The sequence below is a fragment of the Bubalus kerabau genome, unplaced genomic scaffold, assembly GCF_029407905.1.
Source record: "Bubalus kerabau isolate K-KA32 ecotype Philippines breed swamp buffalo unplaced genomic scaffold, PCC_UOA_SB_1v2 scaffold_25, whole genome shotgun sequence".
Taxonomy (NCBI): Eukaryota; Metazoa; Chordata; class Mammalia; order Artiodactyla; family Bovidae; genus Bubalus; species Bubalus kerabau.
Genome location: NW_026577879.1, coordinates 12,032,522 through 12,050,788, shown reverse-complemented (window position 1 = coordinate 12,050,788; position 18,267 = coordinate 12,032,522).

The window sequence follows — 18,267 nt, the reverse complement described above, 5'->3', positions numbered from 1 at the left end:
TCAAGCAGCTGACAGACACTGATCTCGCGGCTGATTAAGCACTGATAGCGCAGCTCAGTAAGTGTTGATCAAGCGGTTTACAGGTGCTTGTAAAGCGGCTGACAGGCGCTTATCGCTCGGCTGCGTAGGCGCTTTTCAATCTGCTGAGTGGGCAGTGGTCAAGCGGCTGACTGACACTGATCCAGTGGTTGACCAGGCGCTGAATGACCAGCAGAGCAGGAAATGATCAAGCGCCTGACAGGAGAAGATCAACCGGCTGAGCGTCACTGACCGCGTGGCTGAGTAGGCTCTGTTCATGCAGCAAAGTGGGTGCTGATCTAGCGGTTGACAGGTGATGATCAATAGACTGACAGGTGTTAATCAAGCAGCTGATACGCACTGATCAACCTGCTGACAGGTGCTGATCAACCGGATGACAGGTGCTAATGAAGCGACTCTCAGGTGCTGATCAACTGGCTGACAGGTGCTAATCAAGTGGCTGATAGGCCCTGATCAATCTGCTGACAGGTGCTGATCAACTGGCTGACAGGTGCTGATCAAGCAGCTGATACTCGCTGCTCAAGCTGCTGACAGGTGCTGATCATCTGGCTGACAGGTGCTAATCAAGCGGCTGATAGGCGATGATCAAGGTGCTGACAGGTGCTGATCAACTGGCTGACAGGTGCTAAACAAGCAGCTGATAGGTGCTGATTGCGCAGCTGAGAATGCAATGATCAAGCAGCTGACAGGCACTGATCAATCGGTAGGCAGGTGCTGATCAACTGGCTGACAAGTGCTAATCAAGTAGCTGATAGGCGATGATCAAGCTGCTGACAGGTTCTGATCAAGAGGCTGACAGGTGCTGATCAACTGGCTGACAGGTGCTAATCAAGTGACTGATAGGCCCTGATCAATCTGCTGACAGGTGCTGATCAACTGTCTGACAGGTGCTGATCAAGCAGCTGATACTCGCTGCTCAAGCTGCTGACAGGTGCTGATCATCTGGCTGACAGGTGCTAATCAAGCGGCTGATAGGCGATGATCAAGGTGCTGACAGGTGCTGATCAACTGGCTGACAGGTGCTAAACAAGCAGCTGATAGGTGCTGATTGCGCAGCTGAGAATGCAATGATCAAGCAGCTGACAGGCACTGATCAATCGGTAGGCAGGTGCTGATCAACTGGCTGACAAGTGCTAATCAAGTAGCTGATAGGCGATGATCAAGCTGCTGACAGGTGCTGATCAAGAGGCTGACAGGTGCTGAACAACTGGCTGAGAAGTGTTAATTAAGCAGCTGATAGGCGCTGATCAAGCTGCTGAAAGGTGTAGATCAAGACGCTGACAGGTGCTGATTCAGTGGTTTACAAGTGATGATCAACTGGCTGATAGGTGATGATCAAGCGGCTAACAGGTGCTGATCAACTGGCTGAGAAGTGTTAATTAAGTAGCTGATACGCGCTGATCAAGCGGCTGACAGGTCCTGATCCAGTGGCTTACAGGTGGTGATCAACTGGCTGAGAGGTGCTGATCAACTGAATGACAGGTACTTCTCAAGCGGCTGACAGGCACGGATCGGGCGGCTGAGTAGGCGTTGATTGCTGGGCTCAGTAGGTGCAGATGAACTGGCTGAGAGATGCAATTTGCTCGGCTGAGTAGGCACTCTTCAACTTGCTGACAGGTGCTGATCAAGCGGATGACCGACTCTGATAAAGAGGCTGACAGACTACGATCACGCGGCTGTGTAGGGGCTGATTCGCGGCTGAGTAGGTTCTGATCGCGCAGCTGAGAAGGCAATGATCAAGCACCTGACAGGCAGTGATGAAGCGGCTGGCAGGCGCTGTTTAAGCGGCTTACAGGTGCTGATCAAGTAGCTGACATGTGCTTATCAACTGGCTGACAGGTGCTAATCCAGCGGCTGAAAGGTGTTGATCAACATGCTGACAGGTGATAATCAAGCAGCTGATAGGTGCTGAAAAAGCTGCTGACAGGTGCTGATCAAGCGGCTGACAGGTGCTGATTAAGCAGCTGACAGGTGCTAATCAACTGGCTAGACAGGTACTAATCAAGAGGCTGATAGGCGCTGATCAACAGGCTGACAAGTCCTGGTCAAGCGGCTGAGTAGGCGCTGATCGTGCAGCTGGTAAGGCGATGATCAAGCGGCTAACAGGCGCTTATCCAGTGGCTTACAGGTTCTGATCAACTGGCTGACAGCTGCTGATCAACTGGCTGACAGGTGCTAATCAAGCAGCTTATAGGCGCTGATCAAGGTGCTGACAGGTGCTGATCAACTGGCTGACTGGTACTGATCAAGCGGCTGAGTAGGCGCTGATCATGCAGCTGATTATGTGATGATAAAGCGGCTAACAGGCGCTGATCAAGCGGCTGACAGGTGATGATAAAGTGGTTGATAGGTGCTGATCAAGCGGCTGATAGTCGTTGATCAAGTGGCTCTCAGGCACAGATCGCATGGCTGAGTAGGCGCTGGTCATGGGGCTGAGTAGGCACAGATCAAGAGGCTGAGGCGATGATCGCGCGGCTGAGTAAATGATCATCGTGTGGCTGATTAGGTGCTGATCAAGAGGCTGACAGGTACTTGTCAAGCGGCTGACAAGCACTGATCAGGCGGCTGTGTAGGCACTGACTGCGGGGCTCAGTAGGCACAGATCAACTGGCTGAAAGATGCTATTCGCGCGGCTGACTCAGTGCTTTTCAATCGGCTGAGTGGAAAGTGGTCAAGCGCTGATCAAGCTGCGGACAGGTGCTTAAATAGCGGCTGACAATTGCTGATCAACTGGCTGACAGGGGCTAATCAAGCAGCTGATAGGTGCTGATAAAGCTGCTGACAGGCGCTGATCAAGCGGCTGACAGGTGATGATAAAGTGGTTGACAGGTGCTGATCAAGCGGCTGATAGTCATTGATCAAGTGGCTCTCAGGCACAAATCGCATGGCTGAGTAGGCGCTGCTCGAGGGGCTGAGTAGGCACAGATCAAGAGGCTGAGGCGATGGTCGCGGGGCTGAGTAAATGATCATCGCTTGGCTGATTAGGTGCTGATCAAGAGGCTGACACGCGTTTATCAAGCTGCTGACAGGTGCTGATCAAGTGGCTGGCAGGTGCTGATCAAGAGGCTGATAGGCGCTGATCAAGGGGCTGAAAGGTGCTGATCACCTGGCTGACAGGTGCTAATCAAGCGGCTGATAGGCACTCATCAAGCAGCTGGCAGGTGCTGATCAAGTGGCTGATAGGCCCTGATCAAACTTCTGACAGGTGCTTGTCAAGCGGCTGAGAGGCACTAATCGCGCGGCTGCGTAGGCGCTTTTCAATCAGCTGATTGGGCACTGGTCAAGTGGCTGACAGGCACTGATGAAGTGGTTGACCAGGCGCTGAATGACCAGCAGAGCAGGAAATGATCAAGCGGCTGACAGGCGCTGATCAACCGGCTGAGGGTCACGGATCACGTGGCTGAGTAGGAACTGATCACGCAGCAAAGTGGTCGCTGATCAAGCAGTTGACAGGTGCTGATAGAGTGGCTGACAGGTGCTGATAAAGTGGCTGACAGGTACTGATCAAGCCGTTGAGTAGGCGCTGATCGCGCAGCTGATTAGGCGATGATAAAGCGGCTGACAGGCGCTGATGAAGTGGCTGACAGGTGCTGATAAAGTCGTTGACAGATGTTGATCTAGCGGCTAATAATCGCTGATCAAGGGGCTGACAGGTGCTGTTAAATCTTTGACAGATGCTGATCTGGCGGCTGATAATCGCTGATCAAGCGGCTGACAGTAATTCTCAATCGGCTGTCAGGCACATATCGCACGGCTGAGTAGGCAGTGATCGCGGGGTTGAGTAGGCACAGATCATGCGGCTGAGGCGAGCATCGCATGGCTCAGTAAATACTGATAGCGAAGCTAATTAGGTGTTGATCAAGTGGTGTATAGGAGCTTGTCAAGCGGCTGACAGGTGCTGATCACGCTGCTGAATAGGCGCTGATCGAGGGGGTGATTAGGCGCTGATCAAGCGTCTGACAGTCTCTGATCAAGCGGCCGACAGACTATAATCACCCGGCAGTGTAGGGGCTGTTTCTCGGCTAAGTAGGCATTGATGGCGCAGCTGAGAAGGCACTGATCAAGCGGCTGGCAGCACTGTTTAAGCGGCTTACAGGTGCTGATCAAGCAGCTGACAGGTGCTGATCAACTGGCTGACAGTTGCTAATGAAGCGGCTGACAGGTGTTGATCAACATGCTGACAGGTGCTATTCAAGCAGCTGATAGGCGCTGATCAAGCAGCTGACAGGTGCTGATCAACTGGCTGAAAGGTGCTAATCAAGCCGGTGATAGGTGCTGATAAAGGTGCTGACAGATGCTGATCAAGCTGCTGACAGGTGCTGATTAAGCGGCTGACAGGTGCTAATCAACTGGCTGACAGGTGCTAATCAAGCAGCTGATAGGCGCTGATCAAGCGGCTCTCAGGTGCTGATCAACTGGCTGAGAAGTGTTAATTAAGCAGCTGATAGGCGCTGATCAAGCGTCTGAAAGGTGCTGATAAAGTAGTTGACAGATGCTGATCTAGCGGTTGATGATCGCTGATCTAGCGGCTGATTATCACTGATCAAGCGAGTGACAGTACTTCTCAATCGGATGTCAGGCACATATCGCACGGCTGAGTAGGCAGTGATCGCGGGGCTGAGTAGGCACAGATCATGCAGCTGAGGCCATGATCGCATGGCTCAGGAAATACTGAGAGTGAAGCTAATAAGGTGTTGATCAAGTGGTGTATAAGTTCTTGTCAAGCGCCTGACAGGTGCTGATCGCCCTGCTCAATAGGCGCTGATGGAGGGGGTGATTAGGCGCTGATCAAGCGCCTGACAGTCTCTGCTCAAGCGGCTGGCAGACTATGATCACGCGTCTGTGTAGGGGCTGATTCACGGCTGAGTAGGCGCTGATAGCCCAGCTGAGAAGGCAATGATCAAGCAGCTGACGGGCACTGATGAAGCCGGTTATATGTGCTGATCAAGCAGCTGACAGGTGCTGATCAACTGGCTGAGAGGTGCTAATGAAGCGGCTGACAGGTGTTGATCAACATGCTGACAGGTGCTAATCAAGCAGCTGATAGGTGCTGATCAAGCTGCTGACAGGTGCTGATCAAGCGGCTGACAGGTGCTGATCAACTGGCTTTCAGATTCCGATCAAGCGGCTGAGTAGGCGCTGATCGCGCAGCTGATTAGGCAATGATAAAGTGGCTGACAGGCGCTGATCAAGTGGCTGACAGGTGCTGATCAAGTCGTCGACAGATCTTGATCTAGCGGCTGATAATCGCTGATCAAGCGACTGACAGTACTTCTCAATCGGCTTTCAGGCACATATCGCATGGCTGAGTAGACATTGATCGCGGGGCTGAGTAGGCACAGATCATGCGGCTGAGGCGATGATCGCATGGCTCAGTAAATACTGATAGCGAAGCTAATTAGGTGTTGATCAAGTGGTGTATAGGAGCTTGTCAAGCGGCTGACAGGTGCTGATCACGCCGCTGAATATGCGCTGATCGAGGGGGTGATTAGGCGCTGATCAAGTGTCTGACAGTCTCTGATCAAGCGGCTTACAGACTATGATCACGCGGCTGTTTAGGGGCTGATTCGCAGATGAGTAGGCATTGATCCCGCAGCTGAGAAGGCAATGATCAAGAGGCTGTCAGGTGCTGTTTAAGCGGCTTTCAGGGGCTGATCAAGCAGCTGACAGGTGCTGATCAACTGGCTGACAGTGGCTAATGAAGCGGCTGACAGGTGTTGATCAACATGCTGACAGGTGCTAATAAAGCAGCTGATAGGTGCTGATAAAGCTGCTGACAGATGCTGATCAAGCTGCTGACAGGTGCTGATTAAGCGGCTGACAGGTGCTAATCAACTGGCTGACAGGTGCTAATCAAGCAGCTGATAGGCGCTGATCAAGCGGCTCTCAGGTGCTGATCAACTGGCTGAGAAGTGTTAATTAAGCAGCTGATAGGCGCTGATCAAGCGTCTGAAAGGTGCTGATAAAGTAGTTGTCAGATGCTGATCTAGCGGTTGATGATCGCTGATCTAGCGGCTGATTATCACTGATCAAGCGAGTGACAGTACTTCTCAATCGGATGTCAGGCACATATCGCACGGCTGAGTAGGCACTGATCGCGGGGCTGAGTAGGCACAGATCATGCAGCTGAGGCCATGATCGCATGGCTCAGGAAATACTGAGAGTGAAGCTAATAAGGTGTTGATCAAGTGGTGTATAAGTTCTTGTCAAGCGCCTGACAGGTGATGATCGCCCTGCTCAATAGGCGCTGATGGAGGGGGTGATTAGGCGCTGATCAAGCGCCTGACAGTCTCTGCTCAAGCGGCTGGCAGACTATGATCACGCGTCTGTGTAGGGGCTGATTCGCGGCTGAGTAGGCGCTGATAGCCCAGCTGAAAAGGCAATGATCAAGCAGCTGACGGGCACTGATGAAGCCGGTTATATGTGCTGATCAAGCAGCTGACAGGTGCTGATCAACTGGCTGAGAGGTGCTAATGAAGCGGCTGACAGGTGTTGATCAACATGCTGACAGGTGCTAATCAAGCAGCTGATAGGTGCTGATAAAGCTGCTGACAGGTGCTGATCAAGCGGCTGACAGGTGCTGATCAACTGGCTGACAGATTCCGATCAAGCGGCTGAGTAGGCGCTGATCCCGCAGCTGATTAGGCAATGATAAAGTGGCTGACAGGCGCTGATCAAGTGGCTGACAGGTGCTGATCAAGTCGTTGACAGATCTTGATCTAGCGGCTGATAATCGCTGATCAAGCGACTGACAGTACTTCTCAATCGGCTTTCAGGCACATATCGCATGGCTGAGTAGACATTGATCGCGGGGCTGAGTAGGCACAGATCATGCGGCTGAGGCGATGATCGCATGGCTCAGTAAATACTGATAGCGAAGCTAATTAGGTGTTGATCAAGTGGTGTATAGGAGCTTGTCAAGCGGCTGACAGGTGCTGATCACGCCGCTGAATATGCGCTGATCGAGGGGGTGATTAGGCGCTGATCAAGTGTCTGACAGTCTCTGATCAAGCGGCTTACAGACTATGATCACGCGGCTGTTTAGGGGCTGATTCGCAGATGAGTAGGCATTGATCCCGCAGCTGAGAAGGCAATGATCAAGAGGCTGTCAGGTGCTGTTTAAGCGGCTTTCAGGGGCTGATCAAGCAGCTGACAGGTGCTGATCAACTGGCTGACAGTGGCTAATGAAGCGGCTGACAGCCGCTGATCAACTGGCTGACAGTTGCTAATGAAGCGGCTGAAAGGTTTTGATCAACATGCTGACAGGTGCTGATTAAGCGACTGACAGGGGCTGATAAAGCTGCTGACAGGTGCTGATCAAGCTGCTGACAGGTGTTTAACAAGCATCTAACAATTGCTGATCAACTGGCTGACAGGGGCTAATCAAGCCACTGATAGGCGCTTATCAAGCGGCTGACAGGTGCTGGTCAACTGGCTGACAGGTGCTAATCAAGCGGCTGATAGGCACTCATCAAGTGGCTGACAGGTGCTGATCAAGCGGCTGATAGGCGCTGATCAAGGGGCTGACAGGTGCTGATCACCTGGCTGACAGGTGCTAATCAAGCGGCTGATAGGCACTCATCAAGCAGCTGGCAGGTGCTGATCAAGTGGCTGATAGGCCCTGATCAAACTTCTGACAGGTGCTTGTCAAGCGGCTGAGAGGCACTTATCGCACGGCTGTGTAGGCGCTTTTCAATCAGCTGATTGGGCACTGGTCAAGTGGCTGACAGGCACTGATGAAGTGGTTGACCAGGCGCTGAATGACCAGCAGAGCAGGAAATGATCAAGCGGCTGACAGGCGCTGATCAACCGGCTGAGGGTCACGGATCACGTGGCTGAGTAGGAACTGATCACGCAGCAAAGTGGTCGCTGATCAAGCAGTTGACAGGTGCTGATAGAGTGGCTGACAGGTGCTGATAAAGTGGCTGACAGGTACTGATCAAGCCGTTGAGTAGGCGCTGATCGCGCAGCTGATTAGGCGATGATAAAGCGGCTGACAGGCGCTGATGAAGTGGCTGACAGGTGCTGATAAAGTCGTTGACAGATGTTGATCTAGCGGCTAATAATCGCTGATCAAGGGGCTGACAGGTGCTGTTAAATCTTTGACAGATGCTGATCTGGCGGCTGAAAATCGCTGATCAAGCGGCTGACAGTAATTCTCAATCGGCTGTCAGGCACATATCGCACGGCTGAGTAGGCAGTGATCGCGGGGTTGAGTAGGCTGAGATCATGCGGCTGAGGCGAGCATCGCATGGCTCAGTAAATACTGATAGCGAAGCTAATTAGGTGTTGATCAAGTGGTGTATAGGAGCTTGTCAAGCGGCTGACAGGTGCTGATCACGCTGCTGAATAGGCGCTGATCGAGGGGGTGATTAGGCGCTGATCAAGCGTCTGACAGTCTCTGATCAAGCGGCCGACAGACTATGATCACCCGGCAGTGTAGGGGCTGTTTCTCGGCTAAGTAGGCATTGATGTCGCAGCTGAGAAGGCACTGATCAAGCGGCTGGCAGCACTGTTTAAGCGGCTTACAGGTGCTGATCAAGCAGCTGACAGGTGCTGATCAACTGGCTGACAGTTGCTAATGAAGCGGCTGACAGGTGTTGATCAACATGCTGACAGGTGCTAATCAAGCAGCTGATAGGTGCTGATAAAGCTGCTGACAGATGCTGATCAAGCTGCTGACAGGTGCTGATTAAGCGGCTGACAGGTGCTAATCAACTGGCTGACAGGTGCTAATCAAGCAGCTGATAGGCGCTGATCAAGCGGCTCTCAGGTGCTGATCAACTGGCTGAGAAGTGTTAATTAAGCAGCTGATAGGCGCTGATCAAGCGTCTGAAAGGTGCTGATAAAGTAGTTGACAGATGCTGATCTAGCGGTTGATGATCGTTGATCTAGCGGCTGATTATCACTGATCAAGCGAGTGACAGTACTTATCAATCGGATGTCAGGCACTTATCGCATGGCTGAGTAGGCACTGATCGCGGGGCTGAGTAGGCACAGATCATGCAGCTGAGGCCATAATCGCATGGCTCAGGAAATACTGAGAGTGAAGCTAATAAGGTGTTGATCAAGTGGTGTATAAGTTCTTGTCAAGCGCCTGACAGGTGCTGATCGCCCTGCTCAATAGGCGCTGATGGAGGGGGTGATTAGGCGCTGATCAAGCGCCTGACAGTCTCTGCTCAAGCGGCTGGCAGACTATGATCACGCGTCTGTGTAGGGGCTGATTCGCGGCTGAGTTGGCGCTGATAGCCCAGCTGAGAAGGCAATGATCAAGCAGCTGACGGGCACTGATGAAGCCGGTTATATGTGCTGATCAAGCAGCTGACAGGTGCTGATCAACTGGCTGAGAGGTGCTAATGAAGCGGCTGACAGGTGTTGATCAACATGCTGACAGGTGCTAATCAAGCAGCTGATAGGTGCTGATAAAGCTGCTGACAGGTGCTGATCAAGCGGCTGACAGGTGCTGATCAACTGGCTGACAGATTCCGATCAAGTGGCTGAGTAGGCGCTGATCGCGCAGCTGATTAGGCAATGATAAAGTGGCTGACAGGCGCTGATCAAGTGGCTGACAGGTGCTGATCAAGTCGTCGACAGATCTTGATCTAGCAGCTGATAATCGCTGATCAAGCGACTGACAGTACTTCTCAATCGGCTTTCAGGCACATATCGCATGGCTGAGTAGACATTGATCGCGGGGCTGAGTAGGCACAGATCATGCGGCTGAGGCGATGATCGCATGGCTCAGTAAATACTGATAGCGAAGCTAATTAGGTGTTGATGAAGTGGTGTATAGGAGCTTGTCAAGCGGCTGACAGGTGGTGATCACGCCGCTGAATATGCGCTGATCGAGGGGGTGATTAGGCGCTGATCAAGTGTCTGACAGTCTCTGATCAAGCGGCTTACAGACTATGATCACGCGGCTGTTTAGGGGCTGATTCGCAGATGAGTAGGCATTGATCCCGCAGCTGAGAAGGCAATGATCAAGAGGCTGTCAGGTGCTGTTTAAGCGGCTTTCAGGGGCTGATCAAGCAGCTGACAGGTGCTGATCAACTGGCTGACAGTGGCTAATGAAGCGGCTGACAGCCGCTGATCAACTGGCTGACAGTGGCTAATGAAGCGGCTGAAAGGTTTTGATCAACATGCTGACAGGTGCTGATTAAGCGGCTGAGAGGTGCTGATCAAGCAGCTGACAGGTGCTGATCAACTGGCTGACAGTTGCTAATGAAGCGGCTGACAGGTGTTGATCAACATGCTGACAGGTGCTAATCAAGCAGCTGATAGGTGCTGATAAAGCTGCTGACAGATGCTGATCAAGCTGCTGACAGGTGCTGATTAAGCGGCTGACAGGTGCTGATAAAGCTGCTGACAGGTGCTGATCAAGCTGCTGACAGGTGTTTAACAAGCATCTAACAATTGCTGATCAACTGGCTGACAGGGGCTAATCAAGCCACTGATAGGCGCTTATCAAGCGGCTGACAGGTGCTGGTCAACTGGCTGACAGGTGCTAATCAAGCGGCTGATAGGCACTCATCAAGCGGCTGACAGGTGCTGATCAAGTGGCTGATAGGCCCTGATCAAACTTCTGACAGGTGCTGGTCAAGCGGCTGAGAGGCACTTATCGCGCGGCTGTGTAGGCGCTTTTCAATCAGCTGATTGGGCACTGGTCAAGTGGCTGACAGGCACTGATGAAGTGGTTGACCAGGCGCTGAATGACCAGCAGAGCAGGAAATGATCAAGCGGCTGACAGGCGCTGATCAACCGGCTGAGGGTCACGGATCACGTGGCTGAGTAGGAACTGATCACGCAGCAAAGTGGTCGCTGATCAAGCAGTTGACAGGTGCTGATAGAGTGGCTGACAGGTGCTGATAAAGTGGCTGACAGGTACTGATCAAGCCGTTGAGTAGGCGCTGATCGCGCAGCTGATTAGGCGATGATAAAGCGGCTGACAGGCGCTGATGAAGTGGCTGACAGGTGCTGATAAAGTCGTTGACAGATGTTGATCTAGCGGCTAATAATCGCTGATCAAGGGGCTGACAGGTGCTGTTAAATCTTTGACAGATGCTGATCTGGCGGCTGATAATCGCTGATCAAGCGGCTGACAGTAATTCTCAATCGGCTGTCAGGCACATATCGCACGGCTGAGTAGGCAGTGATCGCGGGGTTGAGTAGGCACAGATCATGCGGCTGAGGCGAGCATCGCATGGCTCAGTAAATACTGATAGCGAAGCTAATTAGGTGTTGATCAAGTGGTGTATAGGAGCTTGTCAAGCGGCTGACAGGTGCTGATCACGCTGCTGAATAGGCGCTGATCGAGGGGGTGATTAGGCGCTGATCAAGCGTCTGACAGTCTCTGATCAAGCGGCCGACAGACTATGATCACCCGGCAGTGTAGGGGCTGTTTCTCGGCTAAGTAGGCATTGATGGCGCAGCTGAGAATGCACTGATCAAGCGGCTGGCAGCACTGTTTAAGCGGCTTACAGGTGCTGATCAAGCAGCTGACAGGTGCTGATCAACTGGCTGACAGTTGCTAATGAAGCGGCTGACAGGTGTTGATCAACATGCTGACAGGTGCTAATCAAGCAGCTGATAGGTGCTGATAAAGCTGCTGACAGGTGCTGATCAAGCGGCTGACAGGTGCTGATCAACTGGCTGACAGATTCTGATCAAGCGGCTGAGTAGGCGCTGATCGCGCAGCTGATTAGGCAATGATAAAGTGGCTGACAGGCGCTGATCAAGTGGCTGACAGGTGCTGATCAAGTCTTTGACAGATCTTGATCTAGCGGCTGATAATCGCTGATCAAGCAGCTGACAGGCGCTGATCAAGCGGCTGAAAGGTGCTGATAAAGTCGTTAATAGATGCTGATCTAGCGGCTGATAATCGCTGATCAAGCGACTGACAGTACTTCTCAATCGGCTTTAAGGCACATATCGCATGGCTGAGTAGACATTGATCGCGGGGCTGAGTAGGCACAGATCATGTGGCTGAGGCGAGCATCGCATGGCTCAGTAAATACTGATAGCGAAGCTAATTAGGTGTTGATCAAGTGGTGTATAGGAGCTTGTCAAGCGGCTGACAGGTGGTGATCACGCCGCTGAATATGCGCTGATCGAGGGGGTGATTAGGCGCTGTTCAAGTGTCTGACAGTCTCTGATCAAGCGGCTTACAGACTATGATCACCCGGCAGTGTAGGGGCTGTTTCTCGGCTAAGTAGGCATTGATGGCGCAGCTGAGAAGGCACTGATCAAGTGGCTGGCAGCACTGTTTAAGCGGCTTACAGGTGCTGATCAAGCAGCTGACAGGTGCTGATCAACTGGCTGACAGTTGCTAATGAAGCGGCTGACAGGTGTTGATCAACATGCTGACAGGTGCTAATCAAGCAGCTGATAGGTGCTGATAAAGCTGCTGACAGATGCTGATCAAGCTGCTGACAGGTGCTGATTAAGCGGCTGACAGGTGCTAATCAACTGGCTGACAGGTGCTAATCAAGCAGCTGATAGGCGCTGATCAAGCGGCTCTCAGGTGCTGATCAACTGGCTGAGAAGTGTTAATTAAGCAGCTGATAGGCGCTGATCAAGCGTCTGAAAGGTGCTGATAAAGTAGTTGACAGATGCTGATCTAGCGGTTGATGATCGCTGATCTAGCGGCTGATTATCACTGATCAAGCGAGTGACAGTACTTCTCAATCGGATGTCAGGCACATATCGCACGGCTGAGTAGGCAGTGATCGCGGGGCTGAGTAGGCACAGATCATGCAGCTGAGGCCATGATCGCATGGCTCAGGAAATACTGAGAGTGAAGCTAATAAGGTGTTGATCAAGTGGTGTATAAGTTCTTGTCAAGCGCCTGACAGGTGCTGATCGCCCTGCTCAATAGGCGCTGATGGAGGGGGTGATTAGGGGCTGATCAAGCGCCTGACAGTCTCTGCTCAAGCGGCTGGCAAACTATGATCACGCGTCTGTGTAGGGGCTGATTCGCGGCTGAGTAGGCGCTGATAGCCCAGCTGAGAAGGCAATGATCAAGCAGCTGACGGGCACTGATGAAACCGGTTACATGTGCTGATCAAGCAGCTGACAGGTGCTGATCAACTGGCTGAGAGGTGCTAATGAAGCGGCTGACAGGTGTTGATCAACATGCTGACAGGTGCTAATCAAGCAGCTGATAGGTGCTGATCAAGCTGCTGACAGGTGCTGATCAAGCGGCTGACAGGTGCTGATCAACTGGCTGACAGATTCTGATCAAGCGGCTGAGTAGGCGCTGATCGCGCAGCTGATTAGGCAATGATAAAGTGGCTGACAGGCGCTGATCAAGTGGCTGACAGGTGCTGATCAAGTCGTTGACAGATCTTGATCTAGCGGCTGATAATCGCTGATCAAGCAGCTGACAGGCGCTGATCAAGCGGCTGAAAGGTGCTGATAAAGTCGTTAATAGATGCTGATCTAGCGGCTGATAATCGCTGATCAAGCGACTGACAGTACTTCTCAATCGGCTTTCAGGCACATATCGCATGGCTGAGTAGACATTGATCGCGGGGCTGAGTAGGCACAGATCATGCGGCTGAGGCGATGATCGCATGGCTCAGTAAATACTGATAGCGAAGCTAATTAGGTGTTGATCAAGTGGTGTATAGGAGCTTGTCAAGCGGCTGACAGGTGCTGATCACGCCGCTGAATATGCGCTGATCGAGGGGGTGATTAGGCGCTGATCAAGTGTCTGACAGTCTCTGATCAAGCGGCTTACAGACTATGATCACCCGGCAGTGTAGGGGCTGTTTCTCGGCTAAGTAGGCATTGATGGCGCAGCTGAGAAGGCACTGATCAAGTGGCTGGCAGCACTGTTTAAGCGGCTTACAGGTGCTGATCAAGCAGCTGACAGGTGCTGATCAACTGGCTGACAGTTGCTAATGAAGCGGCTGACAGGTGTTGATCAACATGCTGACAGGTGCTAATCAAGCAGCTGATAGGTGCTGATAAAGCTGCTGACAGATGCTGATCAAGCTGCTGACAGGTGCTGATTAAGCGGCTGACAGGTGCTAATCAACTGGCTGACAGGTGCTAATCAAGCAGCTGATAGGCGCTGATCAAGCGGCTCTCAGGTGCTGATCAACTGGCTGAGAAGTGTTAATTAAGCAGCTGATAGGCGCTGATCAAGCGTCTGAAAGGTGCTGATAAAGTAGTTGACAGATGCTGATCTAGCGGTTGATGATCGCTGATCTAGCGGCTGATTATCACTGATCAAGCGAGTGACAGTACTTCTCAATCGGATGTCAGGCACATATCGCACGGCTGAGTAGGCAGTGATCGCGGGGCTGAGTAGGCACAGATCATGCAGCTGAGGCCATGATCGCATGGCTCAGGAAATACTGAGAGTGAAGCTAATAAGGTGTTGATCAAGTGGTGTATAAGTTCTTGTCAAGCGCCTGACAGGTGCTGATCGCCCTGCTCAATAGGCGCTGATGGAGGGGGTGATTAGGGGCTGATCAAGCGCCTGACAGTCTCTGCTCAAGCGGCTGGCAGACTATGATCACGCGTCTGTGTAGGGGCTGATTCGCGGCTGAGTAGGCGCTGATAGCCCAGCTGAGAAGGCAATGATCAAGCAGCTGACGGGCACTGATGAAGCCGGTTATATGTGCTGATCAAGCAGCTGACAGGTGCTGATCAACTGGCTGAGAGGTGCTAATGAAGCGGCTGACAGGTGTTGATCAACATGCTGACAGGTGCTAATCAAGCAGCTGATAGGTGCTGATCAAGCTGCTGACAGGTGCTGATCAAGCGGCTGACAGGTGCTGATCAACTGGCTGACAGATTCTGATCAAGCGGCTGAGTAGGCGCTGATCGCGCAGCTGATTAGGCAATGATAAAGTGGCTGACAGGTGCTGATCAAGTCGTTGACAGATCTTGATCTAGCGGCTGATAATCGCTGATCAAGCAGCTGACAGGCGCTGATCAAGCGGCTGAAAGGTGCTGATAAAGTCGTTAATAGATGCTGATCTAGCGGCTGATAATCGCTGATCAAGCGACTGACAGTACTTCTCAATCGGCTTTCAGGCACATATCGCATGGCTGAGTAGACATTGATCGCGGGGCTGAGTAGGCACAGATCATGCGGCTGAGGCGATGATCGCATGGCTCAGTAAATACTGATAGCGAAGCTAATTAGGTGTTGATCAAGTGGTGTATAGGAGCTTGTCAAGTGGCTGACAGGTGCTGATCACGCCGCTGAATATGCGCTGATCGAGGGGGTGATTAGGCGCTGATCAAGTGTCTGACAGTCTCTGATCAAGCGGCTTACAGACTATGATCACGCGGCTGTTTAGGGGCTGATTCGCAGATGAGTAGGCATTGATCCCGCAGCTGAGAAGGCAATGATCAAGAGGCTGTCAGGTGCTGTTTAAGCGGCTTTCAGGTGCTGATCAAGCAGCTGACAGGTGCTGATCAACTGGCTGACAGTTGCTAATGAAGCCGCTGACAGCCACTGATCAACTGGCTGACAGTTGCTAATGAAGCGGCTGAAAGGTTTTGATCAACATGCTGACAGGTGCTGATTAAGCGGCTGACAGGTGTTGATCAAGCTGCTGACAGGTGTTTAACAAGCATCTAACAATTGCTGATCAACTGGCTGACAGGGGCTAATCAAGCCACTGATAGGCGCTTATCAAGCGGCTGACAGGTGCTGGTCAACTGGCTGACAGGTGCTAATCAAGCGGCTGATAGGCACTCATCAAGCGGCTGACAGGTGCTGATCAAGCGGCTGATAGGCGCTGATCAAGGGGCTGACAGGTGCTGATCAACTGGCTGACAGGTGCTAATCAAGCGGCTGATAGGCACTCATCAAGCAGCTGGCAGGTGCTGATCAAGTGGCTGATAGGCCCTGATCAAACTTCTGACAGGTGCTGGTCAAGCGGCTGAGAGGCACTTATCGCGCGGCTGTGTAGGCGCTTTTCAATCAGCTGATTGGGCACTGGTCAAGTGGCTGACAGGCACTGATGAAGTGGTTGACCAGGCGCTGAATGACCAGCAGAGCAGGAAATGATCAAGCGGCTGACATGCGCTGATCAACCAGCTGAGGGTCACGGATCACGTGGCTGAGTAGGAACTGATTACGCAGCAAAGTGGTCGCTGATCAAGCAGTTGACAGGTGCTGAATGAGTGGCTGACAGGTGCTGATAAAGTGGCTGACAGGTACTGATCAAGCCGTTGAGTAGGCACTGATCGCGCAGCTGATTAGGCGATGATAAAGTGGCTGACAGGCGCTGATGAAGTGGCTGACAGGTGCTGATAAAGTCGTTGACAGATGTTGATCTAGCGGCTAATAATCGCTGATCAAGGGGCTGACAGGTGCTGTTAAATCTTTGACAGATGCTGATCTGGCGGCTGATAATCGCTGATCAAGCGGCTGACAGTAATTCTCAATCGGCTGTCAGGCACATATCGCAAGGCTGAGTAGGCAGTGATCGCGGGGTTGAGTAGGCACAGATCATGCGGCTGAGGCGAGCATCGCATGGCTCAGTAAATACTGATAGCGAAGCTAATTAGGTGTTGATCAAGTGGTGTATAGGAGCTTGTCAAGCGGCTGACAGGTGCTGATCACGCTGCTGAATAGGCGCTGATCGAGGGGGTGATTAGGCGCTGATCAAGCGTCTGACAGTCTCTGATCAAGCGGCCGACAGACTATGTTCACCCGGCAGTGTAGGGGCTGTTTCTCGGCTAAGTAGGCATTGATGGCGCAGCTGAGAAGAAACTGATCAAGCGGCTGGCAGCACTGTTTAAGCGGCTTACAGGTGCTGATCAACTGGCTGACAGTTGCTAATGAAGCGGCTGACAGGTGTTGATCAACATGCTGACAGGTGCTAATCAAGCAGCTGATAGGTGCTGATAAAGCTGCTGACAGATGCTGATCAAGCTGCTGACAGGTGCTGATTAAGCGGCTGACAGGTGCTAATCAACTGGCTGACAGGTGCTAATCAAGCAGCTGATAGGCGCTGATCAAGCGGCTCTCAGGTGCTCATCAACTGGCTGAGAAGTGTTAATTAAGCAGCTGATAGGCGCTGATCAAGCGTCTGAAAGGTGCTGATAAAGTAGTTGACAGATGCTGATCTAGCGGTTGATGATCGCTGATCTAGCGGCTGATTATCACTGATCAAGCGAGTGACAGTACTTCTCAATCGGATGTCAGGCACATATCGCATGGCTGAGTAGACATTGATCGCGGGGCTGAGTAGGCACAGATCATGCGGCTGAGGCGATGATCGCATGGCTCAGTAAATACTGATAGCGAAGCTAATTAGGTGTTGATCAAGTGGTGTATAGGAGCTTGTCAAGCGGCTGACAGGTGCTGATCACGCCGCTGAATATGCGCTGATCGAGGGGGTGATTAGGCGCTGATCAAGTGTCTGACAGTCTCTGATCAAGCGGCTTACAGACTATGATCACGCGGCTCTTTAGGGGCTGATTTGCAGATGAGTAGGCATTGATCCCGCAGCTGAGAAGGCAATGATCAAGAGGCTGTCAGGTGCTGTTTAAGCGGCTTTCAGGGGCTGATCAAGCAGCTGACAGGTGCTGATCAACTGGCTGACAGTGGCTAATGAAGCGGCTGACAGCCGCTGATCAACTGGCTGACAGTTGCTAATGAAGCGGCTGAAAGGTTTTGATCAACATGCTGACAGGTGCTGATTAAGCGGCTGACAGGTGCTGATAAAGCTGCTGACAGGTGCTGATCAAGCTGCTGACAGGTGTTTAACAAGCATCTAACAATTGCTGATCAACTGGCTGACAGGGGCTAATCAAGCCACTGATAGGCGCTTATCAAGCGGCTGACAGGTGCTGGTCAACTGGCTGACAGGTGCTAATCAAGCGGCTGATAGGCACTCATCAAGCGGCTGACAGGTGCTGATCAAGCGGCTGATAGGCACTCATCAAGCGGCTGACAGGTGCTGATCAAGCGGCTGATAGGCGCTGATCAAGGGGCTGACAGGTGCTGATCAACTGGCTGACAGGTGCTAATCAAGCGGCTGATAGGCACTCATCAAGCAGCTGGCAGGTGCTGATCAAGTGGCTGATAGGCCCTGATCAAACTTCTGACAGGTGCTTGTCAAGCGGCTGAGAGGTACTTATCGCGCGGCTGTGTAGGTGCTTTTCAATCAGCTGATTGGGCACTGGTCAAGTGGCTGACAGGCACTGATGAAGTGGTTGACCAGGCGCTGAATGACCAGCAGAGCAGGAAATGATCAA